Below are 14,031 nucleotides of genomic sequence, written 5' to 3'. Positions count from 1 at the left end.
TAGGTCAACTTTGAGCACTTCAGAGATCTACAGACTATGACATTTAAAATGTTTTAATAACGTAGTTTTTTTTTTTTTGACAGCAAGACATGTCTACTCCTAGCAGCACCAGTTTACTTAAGAGAAGATGGTGGGCATCTCATGTGGACTTTACCTTCTTTGTAGTGAATGTAAGCCACTGGGCAGGAAAATGAACTTGCTTTGACTGTTGACAGCATGCTGTCCAAAAAGGACACAAAAGAGAGCGACTGTAAAACCTTGCAAGACAAGTCGGGACAGCCCTTCAGAAAACCCTGCTTTACAGAAAAGTCTATCAGAGATGCTAGGCCTATAGGCTGAAAATGGAGCCCCAATGTTGCAGAGGAACTTTGGGTGACTGTCCAGGCAGTGAGACATCTCTGTCAATTCTAGAGTTTATAAGTTTTCCTTCTGGAGTCTTTGATGGAGTTGAAGACAGATAGTTGCGATTTTCCTTAGTTATGAGAAAAGATAAGTTACACATAAAACTTTAGACTCACAAAGATAGGGTAGGTGATAGAATATTTTCTTTAAAATTTTGCCCAAAATTTGCCTAAATATTGTTAACCACAGTTCTTGCTTGGTAGCTGTTTTGTTATATATAATTTTATTATGTTGAAGTTTTTTTTTGTTTTTGTTTTTTATTAACAGAACCACAGACCAAGTCTTGGTATTTATTATTATTTAAAAAGCTGCATATTTATTTTGCTGTCTGGCTCTATGCTTGTGCCTTCAACACTTTCACAACAATTTTCTGCTCCTCAGTAAGGAAAGCCTGCTTGATTGTGTCAGGGACACACTTGGCACACATGGAGCCAACGTAGGCCCTGTTGACATGCTTCTTTGTCTTAGACGGTCTCATAAGGATTTTCAGTCTTACAGCACAAACCCCTCGAAGTCTGCCTGGGCACACACCACGTGGGGATTTAGGTGCTTTCCCAACAATCCTGTTGCCAGGGGTTCAAGACAGCCTAGTTTTGTTAGAGGCTGTATTGTAGTAAAGCCTATGTCAGTATGTCAAACTCTGGACCATTCTGAGTGCCTCTAAGAACCATTCCCGGAAGAGCTTACTATGTTAACGTTAAAAACCTTCCTTTTTATTTTGACAGAAAAGAAGAGATGATAGGAGATGTCCTTCTGTATGCTGTGAATATATATTTCTCTTATTGGTTGTTGAGTAAAGCTATTTCAGCCAATGGACAGGCAGGATGTAGACAGGTAGGAAGTATAGGTGGGGCTCTCAGACTAGGAGAATTCTGGGAAGAGGAATGCAGAGAGTGAGTTGTGAGTGAGATGCCATGTAGCTGCTGAGAAAAACAGGACGCCTGGGCATTCTCCAGTAAGTCAAGACCACATGAAGATACATAGATTAATAGAAATGGGTTAATAATTAAGAGAGAGCTAGTCAATAAGAAGCCTGAGCCATTGGCCAAATACTTTATAATTAAAAGAAACCCCTGTGTGTTTTTTTGGGACTAAATGACTGTGGGGTCAGGTGGACAGAAACTTCCATCTGCAATACCCTGGGGAAGTGGCCATTTGCTGTCTCTCATCCTGCAGCATTCTATTTCGTGGCCTTAGATCCGCCACTTGCCCAACCCATCCCTGGCATTCTTTTGCAGTCACTTTGCCCTGGGCCCCACCTCATTGCCCTCATTCTCCTTGATCTCCCTACCCACAATGCATACAGCAGTCACTTCCTGGGGCTGAGGGTCCCTTGTGGCAAGCATGGAGTAGCACTCAGTCTCAAAGCCAGTGTCAGATACCATGTGAAATGCTCCATCCACACCCATAAGCAGGGTTTTTCATTGTCACTGCCCCTGCTCTGACCCTGTCAGATGGGATGTATCTCTTCCATGTTCTCCCATCCCCAGATAATAGCCAAGTCACCTCGAAATCCCATGCCCTTTCCCAGCAGAGCTTCTGGGCATCTGCCACACCCAGCCACTTGCTCCTGGTCTATACTTGGATTCGTAAAATCATCTTGTCTTTAATTTGTCCTGATCAAAGCAAACCCCAAAGACAGCAGGTTGTGAAAGCTGTTTTTTTTCAGATGTACAAAGTCGGAATCTTCTAGGAGGGACCCAGAGAGGAGAGGTAACCAGCCCAGGGTCACATAGAAGGTTAACAGCAAGTCCTGAAGTAGGCTTCAGGCCTATTCTTGTCTCTTCAAGGACTTTGAGACTACCCTGGGCTGTGGTCTGCATTCTTGGTCCTCCCCCGAGGTCCCAGCAGGCCTGCCTGGCAGACAGACTTCAGGCCCTTTAGTTGTATCTACACCCAGCTTTTATGGGGGGCCATGGGAGCCAAACTACCCTCGTGTTTGATCTCCAGACCCAGTTCCTGCCTTTTATGCTCTGAGGCTTCTGCGTGACTAGTGATAACTTACATGTGCTTTTCCGGACAAGGGGAGAAAGAATGTTGTCCCAGGTCCGCATGTGGATGTGGTATAGGCATCCGAGGCTGTGCGCACTGTTTCCAGCTGTGCCTGTGAGCCACCCTTTGGCTTTTGGGGGCTGTGGGCCTTGTGTGTGCAGCTGTGGGCCAGCACAGAGGCTGATATAAAGGTACAGAAAAGGATGAGCCCGGAGACAAGCACAGCGGTTAGGACGGGCGGCTGCTGGGCAGCCCAAATGTGTGTGGCCTTGTGGTCACCGCTGGGAAGTCTTGGGCTAATTCTCCACGTGCCACAGCATTAGGGAGGATCAACAGGGAGACCCAAGGAGCAAATGTGCTACGATTCTGTTCATGTCTATGCAACTTTGGCCAACTCACTTAACCTCCTTGGGCCTGATTCCTCCTCTGTACAGTCATGTAACAGAGGTCTACTCAGAGCTCCATGCAGGGCATGCATTCTAGGAGGCTACCTGGTCTCTGACAGGCTACACTGTAGTTGGAGGTAGTTGGAGGCCTAGAGAGATCCAAAATCATCCCTGAGTGGAAAGGTGTCCATACTACCCCATGGGTCGAGTCTGGCAGGAGCTGAGGACAGAGCCTTTCCATGGTGGCTTTTTGGGATGACACCGTGGGTGGCACTGGGACAGGGCTCTGTGGAGGGACCCTTCAGTCATGTTTTCAGGGTGTGTACTCTGGTTTTATGTCAGGTAGAAGAGTGGAATTCCACTCACAGAAGGCGGTACCTGGAGCCATCATTTCTCTCCAGCTTCATCCCTCATCCGCTCTACAAAAGGGTGGGACACAGGTGACAAAACCTCTTTGTGATCTGACATCCACAGGCTCTGCCTGTAGCACAGACCCAGCTACTGCAGCCACCGTCACAATTGCTGTAGGCTCAACAATGCCCATTTTCCAGAGAAGGCTCAGAGTAGGAAAGTTAACTTGCCAAGGTCACACAGCCACGGGGAGGTGGGGTGAAGCAGGGACCCAGGGGCCTGGGCCTTTAGCCCCTCAGCTCTCCTGACCCACCGTGATCTGTACGCTGCTCTCCTGCCATCCGAATGGCCCTTCCTTCTCTGTCTATCCCGCCTAATGTCCAGCCGCACAATTGCCTCTGGTGTCCACCTAGTGGGAGGCTACTGGTCCTCAAAACACTCGCTTGGCCCGCCTAGCAGCGGCTCTGCCCGCTCTGGGCCTCCCTGGCTCAGGACCAGCTTGCTGCAGAGAAACCCGGAGCTCGATGCTCCTGACCACCCGACGGCCACCGTTCCCTCCACTTAATAAACAGCCCGAGAACCACGGGTGGTCGACGGCCTAGGCCTGCATAGGGCGAGGTGGAAATTAAAAGCAGTGGCTGAGAGTGGGTTTGCAGGCAGCTGCAGGAACCATGAATATTTTACAAGAAACCGGAATTATTAATGTTACAATAAAAACCCAAACCCCTGTGTCCATGGGAAGGTTACATGTGACTTCAAGCCTCCGGCAAACCGCTGCGGTCCTCCGCCGCCCTCCCCAAAGCCACTCAGCGCGGTTTTGCTTAAACCGTCCCCATCTCTCAAGCCTCAGCCCGCTGCTCCCGAGTGGGGAGCAGCGTCCGCCCAGCCGCCCTGATAATTAGCACGGCCCCCCTTCCTTCGGAGCTGCGCACGGCCAGAGAAATATTTCTGGAAGACTATTTACGAACTTCCCCATCGTCATCAATCATCTGGGGAAGAAGGCACGCAGCTCGGCTTCTTACCTCAAGGGCTAATGTAGAAAAGCTATTTACTGGGCATGGACGGGGCTGCGATTTCTGCTGCCATTACTATGGAATACATAATAGCATCAATAATTAAGTATAAATCGGGTTTAATATTTTATGCTGGCGACATGTAATTTACACTCTACCCGAGAAATCAAAGGTCACGTCTGAATGAGGGAGCTCGGGGTCGCAGTGTGATGAGCGCATGTCCCCCTGGTGGCAGCTGTGGCCTATGAAGGGATGGGAGGGGTATTGAACTTGGGAGCCTCAGGGACGAGCTGATCCCCGGAGTGTGGATCTTTTGAGGAGGCCACTGGCCTCCTGTGGGGTAAGCTGACCAAAGTGGGTGATGCTTCAGGGGGCTCTGGGAGGGCGGCAAGGCCCGAGGTCAAGTTCTTCCTAGAGACAGAAGGGAAAATGGGGTTGTGGCTGTGAAGAGCGGATGGGATGTGTCATGGAGGGAAACTGAGGCCCAGAGAGGGGGCAGGGCTCATCAAGCTGATAAAGGGACCCTGTGGCCCTAACCAGGCCACTTGGCCGCATCGGGCCAGCTTAGAGCTGTGGGAGCAGGGGGTTGGTACCACAGACCTCTTGGTTCCCAGGCGCACAGAGCCTCTCCCTGGCCTTGGAGGACAGCCTCAGCAATCCCTCACAGAGCTCTTTGGCCGTCGTGGAGTGGGATGGAGAGTACGGGCTGGTGTTGTTGGGGGACGGAGCTGGCAAGCAGGGACACCCTCCAACACTACAAGGTCAGCCCGGTGCTGCCTGCACCGGCCACTTGCCCTCCCCATCTCAGGCCAGCTCACCATACTCACTGAGCCTCAGGAGTGCACATGACCGCCAGGCCTTGCTGTGCCCTCTGCTTGGGACACCATCCCCGAGGCACCCCACCAGGTCCCACAGCCCTTTTTGCCCACAGAGGCTCTCCCAGCCTCTGGTGCCTCCAGCTGTCTGTGAGATGCTTCTGCTGCCCACCACCTGCTTACTGTGTCCGTCACCGGGAGGCTGGTACCCATGCTTCCTACTGTGTCCGTCACCGGGAGGCTGGTACCCGTGCTTCCTACTGTGTCCGTCACCGGGAGGCTGGTACCCGTGCTTCCTACTGTGTCCGTCACCGGGAGGCTGGTACCCGTGCTTCCTACTGTGTCCGTCACCGGGAGGCTGGTACCCGTGCTTCCTACTGTGTCCGTCACCGGGAGGCTGGTACCCGTGCTTCCTACTGTGTCCGTCACCGGGAGGCTGGTACCCGTGCTTCCTACTGTGTCCGTCACCGGGAGGCTGGTACCCGTGCTTCCTACTGTGTCCGTCACCGGGAGGCTGGTACCCATGCCTTTCTAGTACCCTCGTCTACTCTGCTCAAGGACTCTGAGTCTAAAGAACAGTGGGACCATGCTACTTCCAAGAATTGTCCATATCCTTGTGGCCCCATCACAAGCTCAGGGAGGGTGAGCTGGGTGGCCTCAGAGTTAGGCACTCCCTCAGCTTCCCCGGACCATGTGACCTGTCAGTTTCCCCATCTGTCTCCCAGCCTTTAGTCTGTTTTCTGGATGCTCCTCAATGTCTGGTGCAGGACTTGCATACAATAGGAGCTCAATAAAGGAGTGCTGGAAGAGGTAGTGTGTGTCTTGGGCTGCAGACATGCAGTGCAATGTGGTGCCCTTGGCTCGAGAAGCCGATGGGAGTGGGGGAAGCACCGCCCACACCCTGAACTCTAAATTGCTTCTGTTAGGAAGCAGGACACAGTCCCGCCCCCCAGTCCTTCTTCCCCTGGTTCTGGTGGAGTGAACTGAGTGGATGCTTATCCACCCGAGGCTCTGACCCTGCATAGGGTAGGGGTGAGGGTGGGAGTAGCTGGGATGGGCTGCGGGCAGGCATAGCCTAGAACTCCCTAAGTATGGACTCTGCACCCAGGAGGCCTCTGCCGTCTCACTGTCCCCTTTCATTGATGAGGACACCATGGCACAGAAGGCTGGTCATTTGCTCAAGCTTCCACGGGACTGATCTGAAAGCAGTGTGATTAGCCAAGGCTGCAGGCTCTAGGCTCACCCAAGGCCCACAGTGCCCCTCCCCCAGGTGTCAGTCTAGGGTATGCCGAGCTCTCTGAGTGGCATTTCAGAGGTGAGGGACCCACTTCACACAGCAATGCACACACAGCTGTGTCCTGAGCTCCAGGTCCTTGGGTCCTGGGTGGCTTCTCCACCTTCAACACCAAATGCTGCCCCGCCTGAGAGCTGGCCCTTGCCTTCTATGAGGCTGTGGGCTAGGCCACCTCCCTCCTGTGCCCCAGAAGTTTTTTTTTTTTTTTTTTTTTGGATTTTACGAGACAGGGTTTCTCTGTATTGTTTTGGAGGCTGTCGGTCCAGCCTGGCCTCGAACTCACAGAGATCCGCCTGCCTCTGCCTCCCGAGTGCTGGGATTAAAGGCGTGCGCTACCACCGCCTAGTGCCCCAGAAGTTTTTAAGTGAAAAGGAAGTCACAGCTTCCTCGGGTCCCCAAGCTCTGCACCTGTCACTTGGGTGGCCCTTCTCCTTCCCTCTGGTCCCATCCGCCTCTTTGCTGGAGCCCATAGAAGCCTGGGGTGCAGGAGTGTCTTGCTCACCATTGCAGCTCAGCCTTGGGAGGTAAGGGGTCGCCACAGGCAGAACTGCCCTGAGGCCTTGAGTGGCTGTGGTGAAGGTGCTGTGGGTGGGGAAGGCTTCTCCTTGGATCCCTTCATGGCACCCCAGGTAGCCTGGGAACTTCTGGTGGAAGCTTCAGGGCTCCTGGACAGGGCTCCCTCTGAGAGCGGGGACGGCCAACTCTAGGGACCCAGAGATCAGGTTTGTCTTCTTCATGGTCCCTGGTCTGTCCTTCCTGTGGAGATCATGTAGACTGACAAAGTTCAAAAGGTAGAAAGTAGGCCTCCATCATGGAGACACTCTGGGTTTGGATTCTCAGCTCTGTGAGTAAAACAGCCAGTGGCCACCGTGTTCGGAGCCCCAGAAGGACCCTGTGTCTCTATCCTAAGACGAGGAATCTGAGGCCTATGGAGGAGAACAAAGCTGACGTTGGAGACAGAGATGCAGCAAGGTGTGGACAGGCTGAGGCTGAGGCCTGGCTACTCACCATGGACTCCCTTAGCTGCCAGGAGAGAGGCAGTGGCCTATGGGGGAGCGCATGGACTCCTCACCATGACTGTGCAGCCTGGATGTTTGTTTGGGGACAGTTTTTGATTTACAGAGTCATCTGGGAAATTATTCAGAGAATTCACACATACCCCAGGCCCAGTTTTCCGTTAGAATTCACATATGATGATGTTCTAATCCAGCAGCCAGTATGCCTAGCTTTGGGAGCTGACAGTTCAGCCAGACTTGGGTGCTGAAGCCCGCCCCCCCCACCCCCACCCCCTTGAGTCTGCAGGAGATGAGGCTTGGCCAGAGTTATGTGTACCCACACTTCCCCAGACCCTATAAGGACAGATGCTTCATGGGATTTAGATAACATCATGGGAAGATATGTTGTCATACGACCTGGTCATGGGACACAGACATCATTGTGGGACCAGAGCACTGTCACATGACTTGGATACTGTCACAGGACACAGAGCAGGGTACATCCTTAGCTCCAGGGTATGGCAGGTTATGCATCCCAAGCCAAGGCTGTTAGTAAAAGCCACTTGTCACATGACCTGGTGTTCTGGCTAGTTTTATGTCAATCAACTTGACAGAAGCTATAGTCATCTGAGAGGAGCGAACCTCGACTGAGTGGGTGCCTCTGGAAGACCAGGCTGTAGAGAAGCCTATACAGCATTTTCTTTTTTTACTGACTGATGGGGGAAAGCCCAGCCCATTGTGGGTGGGGCCACTCCGGGGCTAAGTCCTGGGTTTCTATAAGAAAGAAGGCAGAACAAGCCAGAGGGAGCAAGCTCCTCCAGGGCCTCTGCTCCAGCTCCTGCCTCCAGGCTCCTATCCAGCTTGAGTTCCTGTCCTGACTTTCGTTGATGAGGTACAGTGATGCGGAAGTGTAAGCCACATAAATCCTTCCTTCTGGAAGCTGCTTTTGGGTTTCATCTCAGCAATGGGAAGCCTAGCTAAGACACGTGGTCAACCACTGCTGCATGAAGTGCCATCCACACTCGGAGACATTTATTTCCCTGCCTTCTGCTCCTAGTGCCTGTGGTCAGACTGTGACCGGCTCCCTCAAGTTTATGTTGGCCAAGGCTAATGTCTGTAGGGACCTCAGCTGTGTGACCTTGGTGACTCTCTGTGACCTGGACTTTCTTGGTGCATAGTGTCTGAGTCCATGGGCACACGAGGGGCAAGTGGAAGCTGTACTTATGCATTATGACCAAGTGCCTGGGTCTGTGAGGGTGTCTCCAGTAAGTCAAAGGAAGACCCTGGCCTCTACTGAATCAAGCAGCCATGGTCTCAGACCCACGTAGGCTCAGTGAAGGAAGTTACAGGGGACACCAGTGGCTGGCAAAGTCCCCCAGAGGCTGAGGCTTCCGTACCTAGAGATTGCTGTCACAGAGCTTCCCGCCATCATCAGGGCAAGCTTGGCTATATGGGGGTAAACTAAGGCTCCGGCCCTGCACAGGTCAGCAAAGAGAATATGCTCAGCAAAGCTTAGCTGGTAGGATTCCGGAACACTTGTCACCATCTGCCCAGAACCTCCGCAGAGGTGCCCTTGGGGGTCAGCCTTGTGGCCACCAGCATAGGGAGGGCGAAGTCTTTCCAGGGCCATAGAGTGGCCGTTAAGGAAGGACAGAAGTCTAAGCCAGACTCCTAAGTGTTTAGCTCAGAGCCTCCACTGGGACCTGGGTCATTCCATGAGCGCACAGAAGCAACCCCCAGGGGCACGGGTTCTAGGCCTTTGCTTCCAAGCAAGACTGGAAAAGGGAGTCATAACTTCCATGGCCGATTCTCCCTTCTGAGTGGGGTGGGAACACAGGGTGTTGCTACTCCCTGCAGGGGGTAAGTCTATCCCTCCTGTGCCTTTGTGGAGGTCTCTATGATCCTCAGACAGCTCTAGTCACCCTCCTCTCTTCACAGGGGTCAGTCACCCTCTCTCTTCTTCACAGGCCACCTCATGACCTGTGATGACAGGTGGGGAGGGGAGGGCACTGCATTCACACCCCAAAGCACCTCTTCCCAGAGTGTCCCCTGGGCTCCCCTTCAGTTTGCTGTGGGTGTTGGACAGTGATGGGAAACTGTACCGTCAGATAAGTCTGGGAAGGAGCGGAAGAGACCCCAGCTCGGCTGCAGGACTTCTCAGAGCATCAGCTAGCCTGCGACTCTCAAGAGGGGCGGGGTCAGGCCGACGCCCTCTTTGCCCATTCCCCAGGCCCCTCTCTCCTTCTTTCTTTGCTGTGTTGCACCATGAAGGACGACTATTCCTGTGTGACTGAGCTGTCTCCTGCCTTCCATAACAGGGAGGGCAATTTTAAACAGCTAAGAGAGGCAAAAATGGTGACTCCTAGGCACTAGTAGTGAACTCCCTAAGGGGCAGAGTCTCAAGGTACCCTCAGATGCCACCGAGCTCAGGTGGACAGACTGTGGAAACAGGCCCAGGGCCTGTCTTTGAGTGGGGTCCTGACTGTGGAGGGGGGGAGGCCACATCCGGTGTGGCCTGCGGCCCTGTGGCCTGTGGCACAGAGAATCCCTAAGGCCCTGAGCCTTGAGGAGTCGCGGCCAGCCCCCAGGCTCAGGCTGAGGGCGGCTCCTTCCCAGCCTGGCCTGTGGCCTGAAGTAGTCTAATGTTGTGGTCAGGCTGCCTGGGCTCCCCAGGCGGACAGGGCCGCATAATGGACGGGTCAGACCCACACGCTGACGGCTCCATTACATGTGGTCGATTTTTTCCTTTCTTTCTCTACCCCCCTCCGCTTTCTGCTCTGTTTCCCGGTGTTTTAAGCTGAGTATCTCTGGGCAGGCATTCAAAGCTGGGGCTAATCTCAGAGGGGGGGTGGGGGTGGGGGCAGGCTCGGCTGCATTAAATGGCTAAATCTGGCACTGGATGGGTGGGGCTCACTCGAGGAAAGAATAGCATCACTGTGGTCTTGGACGTAAGTCCTGAGCCTGGCTGCTCTCCTTGTCCTTCAGGCCGCTGGAGGAAGTTGCCAGGAATGCTAGGGAGGGCCTTCAGGTAAAAATGGGAAACATGGGGGTTCTGTGCCTTTGCTGTGTGACCTTTAGGCAATTGCGGACCCTCTCTGTGCATTGAAGTTTTTTTTTTCCTTTTTCTTTTTAAAATTTACTTCCTTGTGTGGGATTAGAGTGGTTTAGGGAGCGGATAAGCCTATGTAGTTAAGGAAATCAAGGCACTTCAGTTTGGAGGTACGTGGTGGTTTCTGTGGCCTTAGGAGAGAATTTAGGCCAATCTACACGGTGTAGGAGACGGAGTTAGGGGAGCAGTTAACAAGGGGGGCATAGCAGGCCACTGAGCAGAGGCAGGTTGGGCAGGGAGTGGGAGGAGACAGTTAAGGATACAGGTCAGGTCCCTTTGAGTGGGGTCACAGAACTGCTTCTGAGCCATCAGACGCCTTCATTTCTGCTATTAGACCCCAGGAAAAGTAGATTGGAGGGTCTGTTGTGTGAGCAAATGGGCAGAGGGGAACCAGGAGAGTCAGAGCTATGAGCAGTCACCTGTGGCGGAGTCTGGGGCAGTCATCTGGGCACTGTCACCCAGAGCCTGCTGGGGAGGTCTGTTAGAAGCCAAGGTCATCCTCTGGGGAAGGGGGCCAAGGGCCAGGGTCAAGGGCAGGCCTGAGGACAGAGCAGGCACCCAAAGCTTCAAAAGCCACTGCAGTGCAAGTTCAAGCCCTTGGTGGGGACGCTGGGGCTCAGAGTCCTCAGGACCTGTAGATCACATTCTACCCCAGACTGGGAGCCCCGAGCTAGGGTCCACTCCATCCCTATGTGTTCATGGCCCCCCAGGGCCCATAGCTAGGCTGACGGGAGGTGTGCACTGGAGACTGAGCAGGAGGGGGGCTGGGTTTGTTGGTGGTGACACAGCAGCTTGCCTGAGTCCTTCCTGCCTGCAGTCTGATATTTGCACACGTGTAAAAGGAGCAAAGGGTCTAGACTGGGGACCCCACCCACCCAGCTCAAGTCCCCCGAGCCCTCCTTCCAGCAGGATGTCATGAACCCCTCTTCCCAGGATGGACCATGAATCTTCTTGCCCCCTACCACTCATCCTGTAGGCCTCTGCATGCTACACTGCCTACTGGGGGCAAAGGAGGACACAGTCCCATGCGATGGGACCCTTGCACTCTCCTCGTGTACTGTCAATTTGCTGGCTTTAAGCCACAGGCTTTTGTTGCCCCAATATCCAGTAAGTCACAAGTCTCCCTGGGCTAAAATCAAAATGTGGGTTGAGCTGTGTTCTTTCTGAAGGCCCGTGTGTGTGTGTGTGTGTGTGTGTGTGTGTGTGTGTGTGTGTGTGTGCCTGTGTGTGTGTATGTGTGTGTGTGTGTCTGTGTGTCTGTGTGCATGTGTGCATGTGTGTCTGTGTCCTTGCCTGCCCTAGCTTCTCAAAGACATTGCCCTCCTAGGCTCATGACCTGAGCCCTCAGAGCCTGAATCCACCAGCCTCGAGCATCCCACTTCCTGCTGCCTGAATCTGTCCTTCCTGCCTTCCTTATTCTGATGAGTCCAGGGTGTGACTAGGGATAAGGGGCCATTCCTGTCCCATTTCTGTAGACTTAACTGAAAGGTGCCAGTAAAGCCTTTTGTAAACAGTACTGTCTGTAAATATGCAAACATGAATATGTAAAGTACCAGAATATGCAAATCACTTGTGCACAGCCTTCCAGAGCTAAGAGACGGGCCTCCTTGGAGGTTGTTATTCTGTGTAGCAAGGTGTCAGTTTGTTCCGAAACCATCAGAGACATAGAAGATGTCCCCAGGCCTGGCTCAGAGCCAGGTTCAAAGACCCCAGGTCTGCCAGCTGCGGCTTAGTTTCCTCCTTGGTCCATCAGAGGTCATGGTTCCTCACAGTGAGCATTCAGGCTTCCGTGAGCAGATTGCAGACCACAGCACCAGCCAGATGGGCCCTTCAGAAAATGTCACTTCTGCTTGTGTTTTCCTTGGCCTTGAAGCATCTTCTTTTCCTCTTGTTCTAAACAGAGACTTCTGCATCCAGCTGTCTGTAGAATAAAGTTGGGTAGATGAGAGCCATAGCTGACCAGCAACCAGAGAGGAATCTACATTTCTGTGAGCTACTCAGCCTGGCCTGGTGATTACAGCACAGTGGCCTCTGGCCAGGTGAGAGGTAGTATAATGATCTTTGTTTAAAGGTGAGGTGGGTACCTATCCGTGGGCGCTGCCAAGGTGTGCCACTAAGCAAACACTCCACGTGCAACTGAGTTAGTGCAAGAGGATTATTGGGGTAGGAGAGTGAAAGAGAGAAAGGCGTCTAGGAGTGAGGATGTGAGAGAGGCAGACAGAGAGAACAAGGAAGAGACAAGAGGAGTAAGAGAGGCAAGAAGAGAAGAGACTGGCAATTTTAAGGGGTGCATGGTTGGTGGCAGAAAGGTATGTGGTGGCAGATGATGATGTCCCTGCCTCAGTGGCTGAAGCAGGCTGCTTGCCACCCCAGAAAACTAGCAGGAGGTGGTGGAGTGCAGACATTCCTCCCCTCACCCTGGGTCTGGATCATCTTGGCTTGGATTATCTGTGTCAAATCCCCAGGGACTACAGGGCTTGTCCTTAGCGGGCACAGCCTTCATCTTCTGACGCTATCACCCTTCTCTGCCTTGATGAAAGACATTTTAGTCTCTCTCTGACAGTGAAGTTGGCTGACCTGGGCCATCTGAACTCAAGCTGTCTTTTTAGATTTGTGGCTAGGAACCCAGAGGAGCCACCAGTTTTTGGTGTATTTTTTTTTTTTTATTATTATAAGAGGACGAACTGCTCCAGAGGAGGTAGGAAGAGGGTGACCTGGATCCTGTTGGGGGAGGGAGACTCCATGCTTGTGGTGCGTGTCAGGAAGCCTGCCATTTTTTCTCCAATGTGGCTAGGGAGACAGAATTTGATGTATGGACACAGCTAATGCTGGGGTACTGGAGGTTTGTGTGTACTCTGGGCTAACAACACAACTTACCATTTACTGAGCTACTGCTATAAACCAGAGATCACGCTGATCAGCCTAAAGACCCCATCTGGCTTAACCTCTGTGACAATGGCAGGAGGCGAGGGTGACTCACAGGAAAGTGACAATCAGTGGCTGGTGGGTGGCTTTAACCATTAACAAATAAGAACAGCACACGAAACACTGCTTACTGGCTCACACTCTGGCTGACACTCAACTTTCTTCTACAGTGTAGGCTTGTCTGCTTAGGGATGGTGCCGCCTGTAGTGGGCTGGGCCCTCCGTGCTAGGCCCTCCCACATCAATCCCCAATCAGTGTCATCTCTTGCAGACAAGGCCATAGGCCAATCTGATCAATGCAACTCTTCAATTGAAGTTCCCTCCTCCCAGGTGATGCGAGAGTGTGTCAAGTTAGCAATAAAATCTTACCAAGAAGATATGTTTTTTTCTTCAATATATTATAGAACTACCCATATTTTCTATTTCTTTGTCCGAATAATAGATGAGTTTAAATTTTTTCCAGTTCATCTAAATGATCACATTTTGTTAATGCGAAACTTTATTCATTATCAGCTTATTAATTTCAAAAACATTTCTAATGTCTATGGTGTCTGTAGTGATGCCTCCCTCTCTCCTTTTTTACATTTAAAATTTTAATTTCAATCCATCTCTTCCACACTAAATCACCTTCAGGAAGCTCAATGAAGCCATTAATTCTCCTGTATGCCACACTGCCCAGCCACTCATACCAGCCTCCTTGGGTATCATCTGGAGTTGGCAATAGCAGCCATCTCCCTCTTCCCCAGGTCC

At 52.3% G+C, this 14,031-nt stretch overlaps 1 pseudogene; it reads right to left on the bottom strand.

Annotated features, from left to right (window-relative positions):
* Nucleotides 1-718: 718 nt before the first annotated feature.
* LOC101836382 lies at nt 719-1,051 on the bottom strand (annotated as a pseudogene).
* Between the last annotated feature and the right edge of the window lie 12,980 nt (nt 1,052-14,031).

This window comes from Mesocricetus auratus, unplaced genomic scaffold, assembly GCF_017639785.1.
Source record: "Mesocricetus auratus isolate SY011 unplaced genomic scaffold, BCM_Maur_2.0 Super-Scaffold_100014, whole genome shotgun sequence".
Taxonomy (NCBI): domain Eukaryota; kingdom Metazoa; phylum Chordata; class Mammalia; order Rodentia; family Cricetidae; genus Mesocricetus; species Mesocricetus auratus.
This window is presented reverse-complemented; position numbering and strand designations above follow the sequence as displayed.